The sequence below is a fragment of the Phasianus colchicus genome, chromosome 1 (assembly GCF_987193195.1).
Source record: "Phasianus colchicus chromosome 1, bPhaCol1.hap1.1, whole genome shotgun sequence".
Taxonomy (NCBI): Eukaryota; Metazoa; Chordata; class Aves; order Galliformes; family Phasianidae; genus Phasianus; species Phasianus colchicus.
In genome coordinates this window covers 85,019,048-85,040,696 of record NC_143436.1, presented here as the reverse complement: position 1 = coordinate 85,040,696, position 21,649 = coordinate 85,019,048, and the positions used below count along the sequence as shown (strand labels likewise).

General features: G+C 40.4%; 1 protein-coding gene across 17 annotated transcripts in view; it reads right to left on the bottom strand.

Annotated features, from left to right (window-relative positions):
* ZBTB20 (zinc finger and BTB domain containing 20) overlaps positions 1 to 21,649 on the bottom strand; it is a 473,540-nt gene that overhangs the window by 72,678 nt on the left and 379,213 nt on the right. The window lies entirely within an intron of this gene.

The window sequence follows — 21,649 nt, the reverse complement described above, 5'->3', positions numbered from 1 at the left end:
CTGTTGGGAAGCCATGGCCTGATTTAATCTTGTATTGTGACATAAATAAAACAATAACCACAGGAATGAGAGTAGTTTAACCAGAATAAAAATATCTATCTCTGACTGGGTTTCCACGCCTTTCAGCTGGGCGGGTATGTATGCACACGTTGACCTGGTTCTCCGATGGAACTGAATGGGAACATCTGAGGAAAGCCTACTGTCACTATGAGCACCGGGATCTGCTGATGGAAGAGGATGACTGAAACATAAAATGAAGCCAGGTGCTCAACTGAAGGAAGGAGGCTTTTCTTCAGCCTTGGTGGGCTGAAGTTAAAGAGGAAGTTTCCCCACTAATGAACAGACTCAGACTATCAGCCCACAGCCCTTAACACTGGATCACTCGACAATATAGATCTGACCTGCTTTGGGTATGGGCACATGATCACGTTACTATCAAATTAGCAAGAGTTGATGTTGCTGTGGGAGAACAGACGATATATAATCTAGCCTGAAGTCAGAGTGGCGCAGACAGGTGATATCTGATCTGGCAAAAAGCCTGCCATATGAAGTTAATCCATTTGTTCTGAAAACATTTGAACCGGTATGCAAGTTTATCCTAAATCAACACTTCGTGTTATGCGGCTACAGTGTTTTTGATGGTGTATTAGGACCCAGATCCACCAAACCACAGCTTCAGAAGCTGTTTACCCCAGAGATTTGGTATTGGCACAACTAACTGTATCCCTCTACAGAGCATAAAGTCCTTGTAAAGCCCATCCATGCAAAGAATAAAGGGGTTTGCTTCCAAATCAGCATCTAGTAGCGCCAACAGGCCAAATGGACTGAAACCACTGAATTCTCTTATTATCTTCAAAATATGGTGACTTTTGTTGCTAATATGTGTTTTTCCTAGATAACGGACCCTGCAGGCTAGAACCTGCAGGACTAGATTATTCTCAGGAGAGCAGTTCATTTCTAAGGAAATATCTCACCCTGTGGCAAAAAAAGTCTGAAGTTAAAGCAAACTGTTTTATGATTTCCACTGAATTAAGCAGGTGCACAGTTCACATAGGCCATCTCTCCATGGGAAGGTACATCAATATATTTTCTGTACCTACAACTCATTAATAACAAAACCTGGTTCATATCTTCTTTGCTACAGCATCCTTTCTCTGCCTCCCATTGCCACTTAGCCTCCTTCCTGATTCTAATGCCTTACACCTCCAGCCATCAGAAGGACACTAAATGAAATCTCCTTCATAATTATTCTGGCGAGTCTCTGGCAGTTACACCCTCATAAATGAGAGCAGAATCTGGCCCTCTCTCTTTTCCAAAGCAAGAGTAATGATCAAACAATTTTCTCACATCTCTGTTTGCACTTTCACAGTCTGGTTACATTGATTTGTGTCTCATAAGTAGACATTTCCTTTGTTGGTTACAAATCAATGTTATAGACCAAGCCTGCCTGAATATTCTCCCTTCCCTCTTACTGCATGAAAAACAAAGTGCAGCTTCAATTCTTGCTTATAAACATGAACTTCCTTGATGAAGCAACAGAAAAGCAGATAAAATTCCAGCTCTCCCTCAAAAAACAGAAAAACGTCTGTGCTTAAATTTCTAATTACCGAGATGCTTTATGGTATGATAAACACCTTTATCATTCCAGTCTTGCCATGGCTTTGTTAACCTACTTATAATCCTCTCCTTCAGATATCACAAGATTTCCCACGGCAGCCCACTGTGATGTCACTGACTTCACACATGACTTCACGGTACAAGTAAAGAAAAAAGAAGCAAAGGTTTCAGTCTGCAGCAGGACTGAGCTGCCACACAAAGCACCTGAAAAGGATGAAAAAGAAAAGGGTTTGCAATCGGTTACTGAGAGGCAGTGAGCTTTTTGACTGGAGTATGAAAATACAACAGTGAAGATAGCTAGGTATTTTACTACAAATGGATACGCATGATAATAGAAAAGGAGTAGTAAGAAACAGAGCCATCAATCAGAATATACCAAGTGAAAGAATGTACAGGTTTAAATGTGGAACATATCAGTTTGATTTGCCTTTATTAAAAGAGCAAGAAAAAAGGAAAGAAAAGTAAAAGCAGCTTCAAGTCAATCTCATCAATTTTAATATTATGAAGTAGTTTAGGAAGCGACAGTTCCACAAATTTGATGGAAAACTCAGGGCTGCCAAAATAAAAATAGACATAGATTAGAGCCGGCATCAGTAAAAATAATAATAATAAGGTTTAAAGGATGTGAGATCAAAAGGGAAAATACAAAGTTTTACAAATATGAAACAAGGCTTGCTACACTGCCATCACCACCATCAAAGAGCATCTTCAGAATTCAAAAGGGAATTTGATTTATTTTAAAGAACAGCACTAGGAATCGGGAAATCTGGGTCCTACTTACACCTCTTCTGGGGAATCTCTGCCCGGCCTTGAGAAAGATCTTTCAGTGCTCTGTGCTTCAGCTTCTCTGTAAGGCCAATCATCTTAAAAACAGATTGACTTCACAAGCGATTTATAAGGCTTAACTCCTGAATGTTGAGAAAACACTTTGAGATCTTTATGTAGTAACTATTATGAGGAAGGAGAGACAAAAAGGAATGCAATGATTCGGGTAATAATAAATAAAAGACATTGCATAACTCAACTGTTTCCTGGAAATTGCAGGAAAAGAACAAATCACTTCCTTTTTGGATTTTATTTCCAAAGGAAGTTTAAAGCTTCTCAGCCAAAGGGGCAACATTCTCAGCACGTTCCCCAGCATTGCCTCCCCTCTCAAATAGATGAAGAATCAGCAAACAAGAGGTGACAGGGAGCCCACCAGTCCTTGACTTTAGGCTACGTGATTCTCTGTGTTTAAAACAGATCTGGCTTTCTAAAACTTTTTGGTATTGTAATAATAGATGGATAGCCCTTGTAGATTAAATCCATAAGGTAGGTTAGAAATAGAGAAAAAGAGATGCAAAATGAGCATACTAAAATCAAGAGAGCTATAAGAACAAAACAAAATGACTCTGATTTGATGCAAACTTTCCAGATCATTTTACTGAGATGTAAATGATGAACAGAAGCTGCCAGGTTATCATGTGACAGATTTGCAGTAGAAATGCATCCATCAACGTTTTGGTTAATCATTGTCCCAACTCTTGCTGCGAGTTAATTGTAAAGAAAGAAGCCAAGAGTCAGAACTGCCCAAACATGGACCAGTTTACTGATTAAGAATTCAGTCTACCAAAAAACTCAAGTAGTGGTATGTTAAGAATTCAAAAGGACCAGCACAATCACGTTCATCCACTGGACAGCGCATTTCAACACAACTATTTTTACAGCTTCTTATTTACAGCCTTCTACTGTACTCTACACATTTTTCTTGCACTATCAACGTTAGCAGACAGGGGAGAGGTATGCATCTTTTCCTTATCTTATCCTGAAAAGGCTTCACTAACAAGGACATAAATTCTGCCTTTTCAATACCGAACTGCAATTAGCACAGAGGCCGTGACACTGCAGTTTGCACAAAGGTCACTGCAGCACAGCCACACAGGGGGTTCCACACCAGAGCTGAGCATGAGCCCAAAGCGTTCTGGGCATATGGAAAGGTATAAGCTTTGGTACGTCTACATATACACATGCCAGAAGTAAATATTTAAGGAACAAACAGCATGAGAATGAGAATAACAATGTTCCTAAGCATATCAGTGATCAAAATATCTAACTGCCAGATGGACAAAGTAGATTTACCTGGTGGTGAGCACTGTGGAGAGAAACAAAATCTTGCCTTTTACATTTCATGCATTTTAAGAAGCTGCTCAGATTATTTGTTTACTTGAATCTGCAGCTGACTGCAAGGGCTAGGGGAAAACATCTACTGGAATAAAAATACCTCCAAAAATTTCATGTTATCTCAATGTATTTCTCCTTGGTTCTTTCTCTCTATGCATCCATAACACCTGGGTTCAAACCACTTGACAAGTGGGGAGAAGTGCTTTGACCAAATGTTTTGCTCCAGGCTAATGTTACTTTATGACCTAGTCTCACAAAGATTCACTACAGGCAACATGATTCCCTTCCTCCAGCATCCTTTAGGAAGCATATGCCTTTGCTTTGGACATGCTTACAATACTAAAGGTATGTGCTACACATAGGAGCTGGTGACCCTGAAGTCCTAGCCCACAGGACTTGCTCAGAAAGCAGGGGCAGCAGTAAGCTGCAGTAACTGAAACACCTGTAACATGAGAGGCTTACAGTCTACACTCCCGGAAAAAGCGAGAGCAAGGAGGCTGAGGGAGCCCAAAAGGAAGATTAACAAAATCAGATAAATAGAATCAGCCTGGGTCCTGCTAAAAAGTTCATTTTTAAGAGCCACAGATGATGGCTCCAGTCTAGACCTAACACACACAGAGAAGTCAAGACAAATCAGCAGCATTAGAAGCTAAGTAATCACATCACATCACATAACAGTGAGATATAGCAACAGTCTCTCCGTCTGTGCTCTGAGGTGAAATCACCTGGAATCTGACATTTGTTTCTGGACACCTCCTCATCAGAGTGATTGGAGAGTTCAGAGAAGAGGTACATAAAATGACCAGGGTGATATGAAAAAAATAAAAAAGAAAAGAAGAGCTAAAGTGCTACATCTGCATAGCCCAGTTACATGACAATGGCTAGCAGATAAAGAGAAAGGCATGAAACCAAGGTGTGTATAATTTAAAGGTGCAAATGCAAAAAAAAAAAAAAAAAAAAAAAAAGCTACTAATAAAAGGTATATGGATAAAATCAAGAGCAGTAACATCAATTCCAGCCCAAGACTGAAGAGCAGTCTCCTTAGGGAAGGAACTGAAGGCTGACTGTATTGCAAACTCCTTGAGACAAAACACTGAACATGTGATGCACACACAATTCTCCATTGGCCCTGGGGAGATGGGCTGAGCAGGTCCTGATTGTTTTTCCAGTTTGATGACTCCAAGGTACACCGTGTTTTTCTGGCCTAAAAGCCATCCTTGAAAAATATGGAAATCCATGAAACACACTTTGGCAGGCCAGATGATGATTAACCAGAAGGAGACTAAAATTATTGTCGATGAAGAACACTATGAATGAGATGGAGTTGTGTAAGAGGAAAGGAGCAGATCAGCAAGGAGCAAAACCTCAAGGAGGTTTCTTTCAGCACTGGATGGCATGACAAGGAATGGTCACACAAGAGGAGTGGATAATCCATTGCATAAAGAGAGAGCAGCATGTATGAATCAAACAACAGAAGTGACAATAACAGGGAGGAAATGACTTAAAAGGGTACATGACCTTCTGACCTGTGAGTCAATCAGCTGCTAAAGGGAAGTGTATCACAAACCCAGAAACCTGACAGTGCAAAAGGGAGCTGGTCTTTTTGTAAAGACAATGACAGAAAGATTGATCCTTGCACTCATCCACACTACTGAACAGCAGATATAAGCTTATAAGAGAAAAAGTAATACACCTCTTACTTAAGTACTAAAACACTGAAAAAAGTTGCACCAGACAAAATCCATCACAGAACCATGCAGGGGGTGGCAGTGGAAGGCAGGCAGGTGTCAGAAAATGATGAGATTAAATGATCCTGTCACTTCCCATCCATAACCTGCGGCAGCAAAGGACAGCAGAAGGAAAAGCCACCGGCTAAACTTGGGACGAGGTATCAGCTGTTTTCAGCCTTCTTAGCTTCTAAAACTGGAAAGCAAAGAGCTAACTGGTGAGAAGCAAGGAAAAGGTAGAGACAGAGGAATAAACTTGATTTTACTGATTATTTTCAGCAAGAAGGATGAACTTTACACCAGCGGTGTTGTTGAAGACAAAAATTAGGTTAGCAGTATATCTATTTGAGTGTCATCTGTTCCTCTTTGCATGTATTTTTGAACCAAGGGAAAAACACAAATCCTCTTGGGACCAAAGACATTGATTTAACTCCCTGTAGTCTTGCACAGGAGGTGCTGCCTCAGATAGCTGACGATGCAGCATCTCCTGGCACCACCTAAGCTCTAGGTGTACAGCTCTATGGGATCCTGTCATGAGGCGAAGTAAAAAATCTCATTAAATTTTGGATTTTTTGGAGATATTGAGCTGTTTGCACTAGCAATGGTACTTCCTGCACAAAATGCTGGACATAAATGCAGTACTAATTACTTTGCAAATCATGCCCTGAAGCTGAAGGTCCAACAAAACAGTGATTTCAGAAGCAATATCAGATAAGGTATTCTCATTACTCCCCAGGACATTGCAATCCCTGCAAAAAAATCCATGATTTAAAGAAAGATTAGTTGTCTCCCTTCATAGTGCAATGCTACTAACAGCTGTGTTGGCACAAGTGGGGGACTTGGGAACTGCAATATATTGGCAAGCCTGAGCAGCCCAAGAGGGAAATCTGTTGAACTGATTTGGTCCCTGCATCCCATGTATTGTCAAATCCCAGCCTGGACAGCTTATTAACTTTCCACAGTTCCCCACTAACTAATTGTATGTACCTGTCTATCTGCAAAGCCAAATATAGCTCCTTTTGAAAGAACAGAAAGAAATCCCTGCTAAGTTTAATAGAAGACAAGGCTACCATGTGTCTGCCTGGTGCTGCAGGCTTGAGGCTGTGTGTTCATCTTCCAGCTGATATACATTGATAACTGGTGCTCTGCACTTATAAGATACATGCAATATTTCATTCCTTACCTCAGCTTCTACAGGCCTTGTATCCTAAAACCCCACGTACGTCACTGTGGACCTTCCAAGCAGCTGACAGACAAAATGCTTCTGACAGCCATTATGGCTAGGATAACACTTAAATATGAGGAGGAAACACAATGCTGCTCACTCCCCCAAGAGCAAGCTAATTTTAAAGTTAATACTGTAAGTCCATATAGATAGGATGCTTTAATGACCTTCAGCCTGGCCAAACCAACACTCCTAACCCCATGGGTTCTGCTGACGTGACTGACAGCTGATAGCTTTTCTGAACAGCAAGCAGAGCATTGCAGTCACTAGTAATCAAACTGCTTAAAATGGTGTGCTTTCTATCACTTTGATAACACGACAATTTTCTAAGAGCATAAAGGGATTTTTAAAATTTGCTAAGATTTGTAAAATAAGCCCTCTTGAAAGTTTGATGTGTGTACGTAAATTGATCTTTAAGATCACAAAGAGCAGTCTGATTGTGCCTTATATCAACATTAAAAAAGGTCTCTCCTCTTACAGAAACAAGTCCAGATCTTCTTCCCTCAGTTTGCATAGCCACATGTTCACTCCTCATATAGTTCACTTTCCCACTTTCCATTTTCCCCAAAGTGTGGGAAACAGATGGGGCTCTCCCCACAAATAAAACTATTTGGAGAGAGAGAAAGAATGGAGAGGCAGGAATGTGGTAACCAGTGGGACAAGGAGTGTGAGTGAATCAGTGTCCAAACTGATCAAAACCCACAAAGCTCCTTGAAGGCCCAAAAGCATCCCTCAGATCATGTCTGAGAACAACATGGAAGTCAGTGCCATCCAGAGAGCAGCAATATATTAAATTTTGTGGCAGAAAATATACTGTACATAAGCAAGAAGTTGCCCTGTACATGCATGAGCTGAAGTTTTTAAACCATCCCCCACATAGATAATCATAGTAAGATCCACAACGAGAAAGATCTTGTTACAATTCCCCACCAAATACTAATGTAAACAACACCGTGCTTCTATATTCAGAAAGCATCTACATCTCTGACAAGGCTTCTAAGATTTCTAAGACCAGAGCAACAAAAGCCAGTCAAATGCAAGCAGGTCTTAATTTCCATTTACAAGTAACTTAGCACGTGAAGGATGAATTAGGATTTTTTTTCTGGCACATAAGGTATTAGGTACTAGAATATCTAATCACTAATTTATGGCTGGTTCAGCTCCTCCTAAAATAAGAGATGCTGGTGGATCCAAACAAGAGGCTGGGACATTTCAAGAAACCCCACAGCTAATATCAGTTTGGGCGGGCTATGAGACATAAAGATGTTTTTTCAGGCAGGAGCAGCAAACATGGCTGCATGCGATGCAAACTGTGGTCCTGTGAAACTGTCCCTTTAGCAGAGACCCGCACGGCCTCCCCTGTGCCTCTGACCTTCTGCATGCTGACAGCGTAGGTGCACCGACTGCTGGTGCAACAGATGTTAAAGCAGGAAAACCTGATCCCAGAGCAGAGGGATTAATGGGGCATTAACATGAAGGCCCCAGTTGTGGCCATTCAAATGCTAGCAGCCTTAAGTAAGTTATCCAAAACACAAGCTTGCAGTGTGAGCCACTAGAACTTAATTATAGAACATCCGGGGCCAAAACTTGCCCCAGGATATGCATGAGGTCATCCCGATGATGCTAATGGAAACCCATACGCTATATATTAGAAAAGCTGCTTCTAAAAAGGGGCTATTCTAAAACAGGTTAGTTTTTGCTGAACAGTCGTTTTACTATTTACATTTACAAAAATAAATCAAGTCACAGATGCCCAGACTCATCAGCTGGGATCTGATTTACATTATTCACTAATATTCCTGCAAAATCAGCTAAAGAAAAGCTTGGTTTTAAAGTTTAAGATGTTAAATCAATGTTCTGTTAAATCTGGCAGATTTTGTTCATGGTTCTCTATTGATCCTTGCTGTAGTAGTCCTTTTGACGTTTTTCTGATGCACCTTTTCCCATCCAAAGTGTAATTCATTTTTGACAGAGCAGAGTGTATTTGCATCTCCTTGTCACCTCCCAAAGCAGTACTTCAGGGCCCATTGCCTGATATACCACTACACGCATGCACGTAGCTCTCCTTGCATTGCCGCTAACAGTTCTGCTACATTTCAGATCTGCAGGGCAGAGGAAGGTAAACACAGCTTTGGTTTTAGCAGCTCAGTCACAGATAAGCAAGCATCTGCCCTGGCTGCACAGAACAAACCTCCGGTTTCAGAGGAGGGACAACGGGAACATCGTTGGAATACCTCACTACCTAAAGCTTCCAATGATCCTTTGTTATGCATTGCTCTGTAGCCAAACAGCTTTTCACTTTAAAATCTCATTCCTTAGTCTTCAGAATATCTCTGAGATAAGGCAGCAGAGCCACACATTTTGCAGAGAAACAAGGAAAAATCAAAATAACAACTATCCACTAATTGCAGGCACCGAACTGAAATACCTCTAACTAGATTTTGGAGGTCTTTACATCGAAGCATAAATGTGTTTAGAACCATGGGTGCTTCCAGGGTGAAGGCTGAAAAGTAATAGGTCGCTGAAGTTAAATCTTAGAATGGACAATTTCAAGCTATTTCATCTGAGTGAAGTCTTCTAAAGCATGTAGGCAACACATACATACACCCATAAATGCTCTGAGAAAAAATACCTACCCTTTCAGTGCAGCTCACATTGCACAGTATATGCATTAGTGTTTAATGAAGTGTTTGGGGTGCATGCTAACTTTCATTTGTAGGGCTTTAAGTCATGCTGCTCCTGCTGGTGTTACTGGATGCTGCCAAGAATGCAGAAATATTTTAAGACCAGCTGAGCGTGTTACATTCACAATCCTCTTTTTATTTCAAGGTAAATTGTGAGTTTAATCTCTTTCAAAGGTTTCAGAGATCTTACACACCTTTTTTGGGCAGACAGTCTCAGGAGAGGGTGCACTGTAAGTTGTACCCATCTCTTCCACTGCACTCCTTTCTTTCTGTCTGCTGTTTATACTTGTCTCTCTTTCTTCATTTCTAGCCTTTCCCTTAGCCTTATGCTTGCTTTCCACTTTCAGGCATATATTCTGCAGTATCCTCTGATGCACATCTTTTTTTCTGCTGTTCCTACTCACCATCCCTGGCACTGTCAGTGTCATACATGAGCACAGAATCTGGACTGTAAGTTGTGTGTTTACCATTACCTTGCATTTATTATGATAAACTCTCTCAGTCTCTCACCGTCACCTTTCGTTAGCTCTGATTTCCTACCCTCTTCAGTTCATACCACTCCAGGAAAGGCAGGAGGGGGAATTAAGTGCTCGTGGAGGCAGTGCTGACTGCCACGGTGTGATTGACAATGTGCACCCTGCCTGCAAGTGCCAAGATGCCACAGTTTGCAGAATGAAGTGAGACCTTGGTGCCCGATACGCCCTCCTTGATTGGAGAGATGTTCTGAGAGCGGCTGCCGATCATTGTTAGCTCAGTGACTCCCTGCATTCTCCTCACTTTCTTCTCCCAAGCTGTCAGACTGGCAAGACTCAGGAGAAATCACAGGTTTCCTAATTGCATTTGTGCCTGCACAGAGAAAAAAGGAAACCTTAAATACAGGCTGGTCAGATCTGTAGTGGTGATGGAGAATTCTTTGCTCCATTCTGTGCTAGTGTGGGCTCTTCAATTTCTGCCTGGCAGCTTCCTTGTTCCCGAGGACAGAAAGATAAACTGTGGCTTTGTATGGATAGGGGAAACGACAAAGAGAAAAGAGAGAAAAGGAAATTCATTACATTTATCAGTGATAGCACTTTCTCAAATGATTCCTGCAACTTCATGTACCATGTCCCCTCCGTTGGATACATCTATCCTGGATGGCAGTATCTTGGATTTGTAGAAAGAGTTCGTTCCTTTATCTGCACAGTCAGACTGGAGCCCTTTCTTGGTGCTGGGCTGTCTGTTCAGACTCTTCTGACTGCTCCGTGCTGAGATGCAAGGCATCACGCGTCACTTTCAATGATATTTCCTCAGTTAATAACTCTTCTGCTACTCCCTCTTCTGTTAAAGCAAGATGATGAGAAGAGGTTTGGTATTTAAGCAGCGAGTTGTCCTTCAGCAGCCAGGCAATCCAGACAGGAGCGCATAGCAGCAGCCAGGATAGACTCAGCATCAAAAGTGGTTAAGTTCTCCTTTGATTGTACACAACAGACTGCTCTATACATTTTTCAAGTCTAACCAAACACAGAAGTTGACGATGTCAAGGTGGCCCAGAAACACTTGGGAACCCCAGTGTGTTTAATGATCTGAGGGAAGGCAAAAGCCACAAACTGTCCAACTGCTTGGTCATGGGTGGCTCTGTGGGTAGCCATGGTCTATGCAGCTCATTGGTCATGATGACTGAAATAACAACAAATTGCTTTCTTCTTTTTTATCGCAGAGTCTCCTGGGAAGCTTATTTTGCATACAGTGACTCAGAATGCTGCCTGCTAAGCTGCACGTACTGTATGTCTGTCTGGAACAAGTCAGAGTAATTTGTCCTCTTGTTTACAGCAGCCTATTTATAAAGGCACAGAGCTGACCCAAGGGCACACCAGGTCTCCTCTCTGAACACCCAGAAAGGGGCTTTTCACCCTCATCACAAAGCCATGAAAACTCCAGCTCCCTTCACTTTGCTTTCCAGCGTATATGCGTACCCAGGGCAAGAGGGAGAATGCCAGGTCAGAGAAGGCTTTGATGAAATACATCAGCAAGAACATTTGTTGTGTTATGATGACAGCAAGAACCCACCTGCCCCAAGATGATACAAGGCCCAATGGATGGGGAGCAAGTATTCCTGCATACCTAGGGTTTATGGTACAAACTCCTGCTATTATCCCCAGAAATTAGTTGTTTGAAAAGGGTAATGTCTTTAGAGAGCCTGCTTTCAAAGCTCAAAACTGCCAGAATGAGATCTATAAAGCCACAACCTTTCTCAGTCAGTCAATTTCATTTCTTACTAATACTTGTTTCTGAAAACATCGTATGACACATCTGTGGAAAGGATATGCATGTAACAAATCATACATGTGCATTCTAAATTTATTTTTCACAGCAGTAATTTTAAGTGTCCTACATTTGCGTCTCCTGCTGGCTAACCTTTCCCCCCAAGAATTAGATTAACAGTTCTCCAATCCGTGTATTTCAAACAACTGCCTCTTCCCATCCAATGAAACAGATTTTTTTTTCTCTGGTTCAGATATAATATTCCTCTTTAAAACTGCAGCAGCCTACAGTCCAGTCTTCATTCAAAATGTTATCTTTATATTAATCTGTAATCTCTGCCTTGCCTTGAAAGGAGGAGAACATCACTGCTTCAGAAAAGACAGCAAATTTCATAAACAGACATGCTGTGCTTATTTTTGACCCTGTTATAAGACCAAAATTAGTGGCTATATATATATTAGTGGCTATGTACATATTTCATATATAAATACCCAAATTTATTTCTGCACACACACACACAGAATTCCAACAATGCATACTTGTACTTGCATATAAATAAAAACCTATTTAATCTTATTTTTACATATATATATTCACGGGCATGTATGAATATATATTTATACCTCAATACATACACTCATATGCACGACCTGTAAGCATTTTATACTCATTAAATACTTCCCAAGTTTTGTGCTGTATCTTTTGTGATATCTGAAGTATCTGGCTGAAGATGAACAGATAAGATGAATTACCCCTGTACTTAAGGAAAGAGACACAGCATGCCTAAAGCTTACCTAAAATATTTTCTCTAATACATGTATCACTAAACAACACAAAACACTTTCCCTGCATCTTCTTTTATTTAGAATGAGCAGAACCACTTGGAAATGGAGATTAAGACTATCCTAGGCTCATGTCAATAACACTGTCTGTATTGTATCATGAATACATGAATATCGTCTCTACCATGGCACTGTCCCCAATAGGAGTTGCAGCAGAGACTGTAGGTCACAAATCTGCCTCCACAGTGTGATTTCTAGTACCTTGAGTTTCTTCATGCTTACAAAGAAAACTACCTCTCTTCCTGTCCCCAAATTAATTTTTCTTCTTCCTTTCCCTGTATAAATCTTAACAATTGCATATACATATTTTTTTTCTTTCGTTACTTGTGGAATATCTGACCATGAATTTAAGTGGTCCAAAGCCCTTGAAAGGTAATTTTGATTCCTGGAATAATGACGAATACAAGGTATGAATTTTGCAATGATAAGAAATAAGGGAATTCTGTATCTGCAAGGCAATCCCTCCATTTGTACAGAGGATACACAGAACTGGGTTGGAGTCCTGAGATATCAGCAACACTATATATAGCAACACTATGTACAAAACAGCCACACAGATGTAGTTTTCAAATAATTCTACAATCTGTTTACAGTTATTCCCTATCTCTAAGATCAGTAATGAAGGACTGGTAGAGTTGACTGAACAAGTGATTCAGAATGGAAATATCTGACTTCTTATTTCTGGTACCCAAGACTTCTTTTTTTTTTTTTTTTTTTTTTTTTAATTACATTGTTATTCATTTGTGTGTATACTAAACAGGTGGGATAATTGGTTTACATCCCATTGGTGATATATGAAGGACTCATACTTTTTACCATGTTATTTATACTACGATTCATATTTTTTCCTTTTATTTATACGACGTGTCTGGTCATTTATGTCATATACTTTCTGTTTTTAACCCAAATGACAGACTTCACAGACAGGACGATAGATTCCAAATGATGCATAAGCATTCATAATCATAAAAGTCTTCACTAGTACATTTTTGAAATATTAATTAGGAGAGAACTACAGCATAAAGCACTATCTGAACAAATATGAACAGATACCATTTTGTGATGTTTTGCCAGGCCTGAGATTGAAGATATTTTAAAGATGGAAAAAGAGTACCAACAACTGAAATAGGAAACTCTCTATTATGTATTATAATATTTTTGTAAATGGTTTTATTTTACCAAGAGTTGCATGTCAGGAATTACAGAGTGATATAGAATGTGTTAAATTCATATGGAAATGTTTATTTTACTAACTTGTCATAGAATTCACTGCTTTCCAGGAAAGAGATCCCTCCAAACCTGTGCCTTTAAAGACATTATGCCAAGTGTCAAACACTGTCCAGCCATGGTACATCAATAAAAGAAGAAACCTTCCAGTTCTTACTCAGTTTAGCTCGTGACTGCAGTTTGTTGTCTCCTGATAATCCCACTTCAGGCCTTGAGCTTCTCCGTTCAAAATGAGTGGGAGAGAAGCGGAGGTACCAAATCTGATTACAGGTTGAGAGCCACATACAGCTCTTTCTTCCCAGAGAACAGATTTGTATGGCAGCACATGGTGTCAATGGCAGCAGAAAAGTGCAGGGAAATTAAGCCTCCATTTCTTGGTCTTCTTAAAAAGAAGCCTTTGAGCTCAGTTGTGTTATGTCCTCTCACTACTCCAAGAGCATAGCCATTAAAGAGCTGTGCTCCCCCAAGGCAGCTCCTTTTGAACCTTAGCATAGCTGGCCATGACACCCATGAATGGAGCAAGAGGGAAAGTCATAGGGTCATAGAACAGATTGGGCTTAAAGACCATCTAGTTCCAACCTCTGAATTTGCTGCACCCACTACTTACTGGCTGTCACTCTCAACAATAGCTTATCTTAATCACTGTAGCTTGCAGGGAAAGTCAGGGAGAAAAATGGAGAAGATAAACTCCAAAAGCTGTCAATAATGATTTCTTCTGATTATGTGAGATGCTGAGATCATATACCAGTGATATCAATAGAAATTTGTGCACAGCCCAGTATCCACTAGGTTCCAACAACCAGAGATATGATTAATGCATTCTGATATGAATGACAAAGCTACCTCCCTTGCAAAAGGCTTTGAAAATTATACTTAAGACTGAGAAGAGAGCTGGATCTTACCATACATCTTATAATTATGATGGAAGATTTTGTACAAACAAATCTATACTTTACTGTGGCCGAATTACTGTGCCCTCATTCCATTAGATCTGCATTCCCAACATTTCTTTATTTCCTGGCTACTTATGTGAATCATATAGTTGTAGCATCAGCTCATCTCAAAACCTTCAATATATTATATCGTCTCATAAAATCCTTGTAGATTTCCCTGCAGTGAAAGACCTGGGGGTACTGGTGGATGGCAAGCTGGACATAAACCTGCAATGTGCCCTCACAGCCCAGAAAGCCAACTGTATCCTGGGCTACATCAAAACAAGCATGGCCAGTACAGGAGAGACATAGACCTATTGGAGCACGTTCAGAGGAGGGCCACAAAAATGATCCAAGGGATGGAACACCTCTCCAATGAGGACAGGCTGAGAGAGATGGGACTGTTCAGCCTGGAGAAGAGAAGGCTCCAAGGTGACCCGATAGCAGCTTTTCAGTATCTAAAGGGGAGCTATAGGAAAGAAGAGAACAGACTCTTTAGCAGGGTTTGTCATGACAGAACAAGGGGAAAGTTCAAAGACAGTAGATTTAGGTTAGATATAAGGAGAAAATCTTTTATAATAAGTGTGGTGAGGCACTGGAACAGGTTGCCCGCAGATGTGGTTGATGCCCTGTCTCTAGAGACTTTTAAGATGAGGCTGGATCAGCCTCTGGGAAACTTGATCTAGCTGTGATTGCCCCTGTTCACTGCAGAGAAGCTGGACTATACGGCCTTTAGAGATCTTTTCCAACTCTAAGGATACTATGATTCTATGACTCTGATTCTATGATTACTAACGTGTTAGCATCCCTATTTACAGGGTTAGAAATGAAAGCTTGGAGAGGTCAAGTTACTTGTCTAAGAGTCACATAAGAAATCCTAAATATGTAGAAATCTGAAAACCAGGCTTTGGAATTCCATGTCAGTGATGTTGTAACAACTGAAATAGTTGTGGCTGTCCACCTCAGAATTAAAGACCGTCAAGACCCCTTTTCTCTTGTACTCCTACATCATTGAATCTGATCTTGCAGCTTTGTTGTTTCTTTTTGCAGCTGAGATAGGCAGAGGCTGCAGTGCCAAAAGTCCCAAAGAGTCAGGAACCACTCCCACATGATTTTTAACTTTTGACCCTACCTTCTCCTGTTGCTTCACTGAATTGCTAAACATTCCACACATTCCAAATATTTTGCAAAGCTTGATTCTGAGCTTCTCCATGGGCAGCATCAGCTATAATTTCTTTTGGCAACATTTTCTGGCAATGTTAAGGAGGGATGCACACTTCTTCCTATTGCACTGTGCATCTCCCATTTCCATTTTGGATGCTCAGAGAACACTGGACACCTCTTAAGTCTTTCATACACCTGAACTCATTGATTAGGTCAAGATTCACTTTCACAGACTCTTTAGGAACATGGCTGTTCATCAACACAGTACTTCCTTTCCCCCATTCTCTGCCAGGATGTTCTTACTGCTCTTTTCTATCTCAGAGTGGTTGGACACAAGACAGTGTTTCTCCCCTATCTGTAGTGTCTTGTGCTCAGTGGTGCTGACAGTCACATTCAACAGAGATCACGCACATTTTATCACAAAGAGATCTTGTATACCAGCAGAGATACAACAGTAGTCCGAGAACATTACAATCAGGTGTCAGAAAAGTACGTCTTGCAGTAACAAACTTCATTACATCCCTAGCAAAGGCCTTACACCAAATAATGCTCTCTGCATGCAAGAACCTTTTCTTTCCATATTTCTTTACAATGTCCTGTACAGTCCTGGATCCAGATAGATAACAAGTGAGAAACAGGCTAAAGGCTGCTAAAGGAAAAGATCCTGATGGAAACAAATCACGAATACTAGTTACTTTCAATACTATGCTCACTCTTCTTCAGCATTAGGAGACAACCTTAAGCATGGATGTGTTTGTATGTTCTGGCCCAATGCTATCGCAGTGTATGTTTTAATGAGTGCATTTATTACATAGCTCACTGCACAAAGATTTCAGTTATATTATAAAAAAACCCTTCTCCTGACTTTTGGATCAGGTATCTTCTGCATGTATTTTGAATCCACTGTTGGTTATTAAGCACCTTTTCTCCATTTCTGTGTTCTAAGTCCCATCTGGGAATAAAGCCTAATGTGGGTTTGCCCTCTTCTAGTACCTTTTTTCCTTCCCTTATATCCCAGACTACAGTGTAGACCTCTCTTAAAATCCAGTGAGACGAGATAAGCCTTTTCTGCCTGGCAGCATTTCAGAAACATTAAGTGTAAGAGAGAAGGTAAGTAATTTACCATGCCTCCCCATTTCTGTAATGGGGGAGGACATCTTGATACATTTACAATACTCCTCTGGGGATATTTCATCAGTTATACCTAACTCTAATGGACAATAATTGATTTGAACTTTCTACTTAGCACAGAGCTGTAAACAGCTTCACTCCAGGTTGCAGCTATGAACTAGTGTTTTGTAAAATGGAGAGAAATTTGGAAAACTTCTGCATTGGTCTATTCAGTAAGTTAACAACTGAATGATTCAGTGATAAACTAACTTGCTCTCTCAATTTTAATAACAGAGAAAGCAGTTATTAACCTAGATTATACTTTTTTTTTTTTTCTTTTTTCATTGTACTCTCTTCTTTTCTGTCAAGGCTGACATTTCAGCTATTTCATTTACTTACAGCTGAGATTTGTCGAATCAGGATACAGAATGCAGAGGTATTTTTATTGCTGTATTTAATGTCAGATGTTTATTTTTGTAGATCTCAGAGAAAAAAGTCTAGAGAACCCTTTGTCCTGCTGTAGTAATTAGGCAATATTTGCCAGTGTCTGAAGTCTATAAAAAAAAAGCATCCAAGACGGTTGGGATATTCCCCCTCCCAATCAATTTTTCTATTGGTTGGTACCTTAGGCTATTTTATTCCTGGGCATGAAAGCAAAATTCCATCATTTTTGAAAATTTGGCATATACAGCATTATGTCTTTGCCAAGGTTTGCAAAGTGAAAATACAGAGTTCTTCCTGGCTCTGCTAGGGAGTAACTAACCAGCCCCCGTTATCACATGCTGTATTTTTTAATGCCTGTTGCATTAGAGGTTATCACAAAAGGTTGCAACTGGGGCAAATGATTGCATCAGTAATCCGTATTTTGAGATCAATACTTCTAACATACCGGTCGTTATGGCGAGCTAAGAGCACTTCTCTGTAAGGTGTTAATTTATTAGAGATAACAAAAAAGCTCACAGAAAGCAGAGCAGCTACATTTTACGTTAATAATGCTACGGTTAGAATGCAGGCAAGCACAAGTAAGAGAAGCCAAAATGACGACCTTCTCGGTTCCTGCCTTTTGGTCTTCTGAACAGCAGATGTCATTTCACAAGACTGTATTTATGCACTGTTTTGTTGTGCTGAGGACAGAGAGAATTGTCTTTTTATTTATTTATTTACTTAGATCATAATCTGGGACTGGTGCTGGAACGATATGTTGGCCTTCAAAGCTTTGCTACAAGGCCGCAGAAGTGCCTCCAGCACAGGCAGGTCGCAAGATGTCAGATTTCAGAATCAAGCAGTTCTAGCTGCCACCACTGCCTGATGATTTGAACTGGGTCCCAACCTATTTTCAGCTGGTATGAGCACTGAGAGCCTAATCCTCACAGGTCTTTCTTATTTTGGTAGTCTCACTAACATCACTGACACCGGCCCTCTGAGCAGGATCAGGCCTTTTGTTTCCAGCTTTTCTAGTTTGCAACAGCTGACTGAAGACGTACTGAACCAAAATGGCAAAAAGCAAGACCAGTCTAATGTAACTTTAATACCGTGAACAATTAGGATGAATAATGAAAAATAGCCTATGTGCTTTCAGAAAGCTGACACCCATGGTATTTGCTAGGCAGTTTCTACAGCTCTGGTGTTTTAAGAGACAGAAGCTGCTGATTTCCTGCTGGTCCCTTTTTCAAGCAGAGTTTTTGGCACTCACTCAGCACCAATGTAAGGAGTTAGCAGCAAATAGTATGTGCAAGTGTAAATTTTACTCTCTGGACTGTATAGCAGTGCTACCAACATGGCAATAGAGAAGCTGGATTACTGCCGTTAACAGGTTGCTTTCTCTTCTGGAGTTTGTAAATAACCGATCAGACAGCGGATTTCCACATTTTGAAGGTCAGGTGAAACAACACTGAAAGCCAATATGTTCCGATTATTACTGTGGTGCTTTCGTTTTCTTATTATTCAGTTTAACTTGATTTTATAATGAGAAGCACAGCTGTATGTTAAGCTGATGAGTTACTCAAAGGGACACATTCTTTTGACCCAACACCTCAATTTAGCATCTTTCTTGAGAGAAATTTGTTATTTGGGAATGGCAGAAGATGAAGAACGAGAGGTGCTGGCAGGAAGGATTTCATCTGAGCACTTCACATTCCAGCACATTTCAGGCAGAAACTGTTAAAAGGAACTGGCTCTTCTAATATACTCCTTATCACAAAACCACAAAGACAGACTGGACTCAATTATTAACTTCTGTAGTGATAACATGTCCCCCATCTCTCTCCTATCTTTGTGGCTATCCCAGGAAATGGATGCTGGATTCAATACACAGTACCAGCTGCCAGCTAGTGCTTCTCAGAACAGAATCTAGCCGGTAGCAGGAATATCCTTGCATTCAGTGCTTCAAAAGGTGCCTTCCATGGTATGACAGCCAGGAGCAGAGGGCTCTCCTCTTCACAAGGGGAATCAGTAGGCATTTAAGCACTCTGGCACTGACAGACTCTTCCAAGCAAGTGGAAACAACCAGTGAAGGCTTACAAGCCTACAAAAACTGTTGACATTTTTATCTGGAGTGGTAAATTATTTACAAACTAGTGAAGCAAAATTTACAAAATCCATTTACTTCCTGGTCTTTCAAAATATTAGAGAAACCCTTGAAACTCCTTGCATCCCCAGCTAATTTCAAGAACAAGATTAAATTTTTTTGGCTAGGAGCTCCAACGCCTTCTTTTCAGTTCCCTGACTCTAGGATTCATATGCAGCATGAGTCCTGGATGATACATCACAATTTATGTTTGTTTCTTCTTTCATGCATCCTCTTCTGAAAGTGGTCTAAAAGGACCTTAATCAGTGGAAAGTCATAAAGGGCTTTGATAAATACAATAATGATAAATGAAAAGAAAATCTTTGCAATGTTGCAGCCTTCCTACATTAAATGTTCCCTTTTCTTTTCTAACAGTAACCCTGCATATTTCTCCTCCCAAGCTGAAGTACAGAACCTCTGTCTTTGTATGGGTACACTTTTCCAGTCACGGTTGAGTCCTTTTTTTCTGTAAATTATATCTGAGGTTTTCAATCTTTCTGATGGTTCTGCTTTGACTTCCACTGAGGGAAAAGCACTTGTTTGGTTTTAACAGCCTCCTATACCTTTCCACATTTCAGACTCACCTTCTTGCACTCTGCAATGCACATCTACATGACTTCTCTGATCTGCTTAAGGAGCTTTTGTGAATCCTTTTATTATGCTACTTGAATTTTACAGTCTTCCCTTTCATATTTCTTTAAGCAAAAAAATAAAGTAGGCTACCATTATGTATCTGTTCTGGTATTCAGCAGAATCAGAATTGTTTCTGAAACTTTCCCAGTACTACAATGCAGGGCTGGACCAAAGACAAGTTCTATAAAGACACGTTATTTACAACACATCAGGGCTGCTTCCTTCTAGCCATTCCTTAATTAAATATTATTATTTTTAATTTAACCAAATAAGTAGATGTAGGTGCAACTTTTAGTCTCTGGCAATATTCTCATTCTTATTAAATCATATTAAAGGAATGCAGTGAAATGTAGCATGATGAATTTATTTTCATGAAAACAGGGAGGAAGAGAATGGATCTAGTTAGACAAGTTGCCAAGATCTTTGTACACAACAACCTTGAAAACCTACTTTTTGCCATTCTATTTAAGAAACAAATCCCACACTGAACTGTCTTAACCCTAAGTACTCTAATCTTTAGAATTGAAACTAGGCAATAAAATTTTAAAATAATTTTTAGGTTCAAAACCATCTTATATGTGGTTTCTAACGATGGAATCCAACATAGCATTGCAAAGGAAGGGATAATTGTATTGCTCACCTTTCCAATGCTCTCCCCAAATGGCAGCCTACACATCTGATCTTGATATTTTTTTGCTTGCTATTCTGGATACATGCAACAATTGTCTGGGAAATATTGCGAGGTCTCTTTACATGGGGTGAGTTGGGTAGAGTCAAAATAAGTGGTGCCAATCCTTTATCCATCTGGTTTATGACTGTTCCAGATGGAAGGAAGCTATTAGAACACCATTCTTAACTCCCAGCAAAGGCAGAACACAGTCTCCAAATTAATGAATTACCATATGAGCCACCTAAGCTTAGTCAGAAGGCCAAGAAAGTACTTGGCCCACTCTAAAATGTTCAGATCAGCCTCGAAATGGAAAAGACCAGATTAACAGTTCCTGAAGTCTTGTAGTGAAAGGAGCTGGGACAGCCTGACAGTGCCTGACAAAAGCAGGACAGAAGGCAGCCCTTCCACTCTTCCGAAAGTTAAAAATACAGGTCCTACCATCTGCTACAAATTGTAGGACAGCAGTGCTCTCCTGCAGTAGAGTTTCAAATCCAGCAATACAGACCCAGCCTTTGACACCTAGCAATCCTTAAAATGAGAAAAGCCACCAAAATGAAACACTTTTTTTTCCTTCAACTAAGTGCCCTACATAAGCACCAAACCATGTGAATCAAAATCTTCCATTAGCAGCAGTAAGCATGCGGTGAGTATGGACAAGTGGGGCAATGGAGAATGGAGTAGAGGCGGGGTGACCAGGGGTCCCCAGCTGCCAGAGCAGTTGAATGGCAGGGAGGGCAAAACTAAATATACAAAGGGCCGGGTGAACAGGAGGAACCCAAAGCTTCGAGTGACACCTAAAGGCAGCTGAGATAATAGAGACCTTTAAAGAGGCCTTTGAAATAGGAATGTGG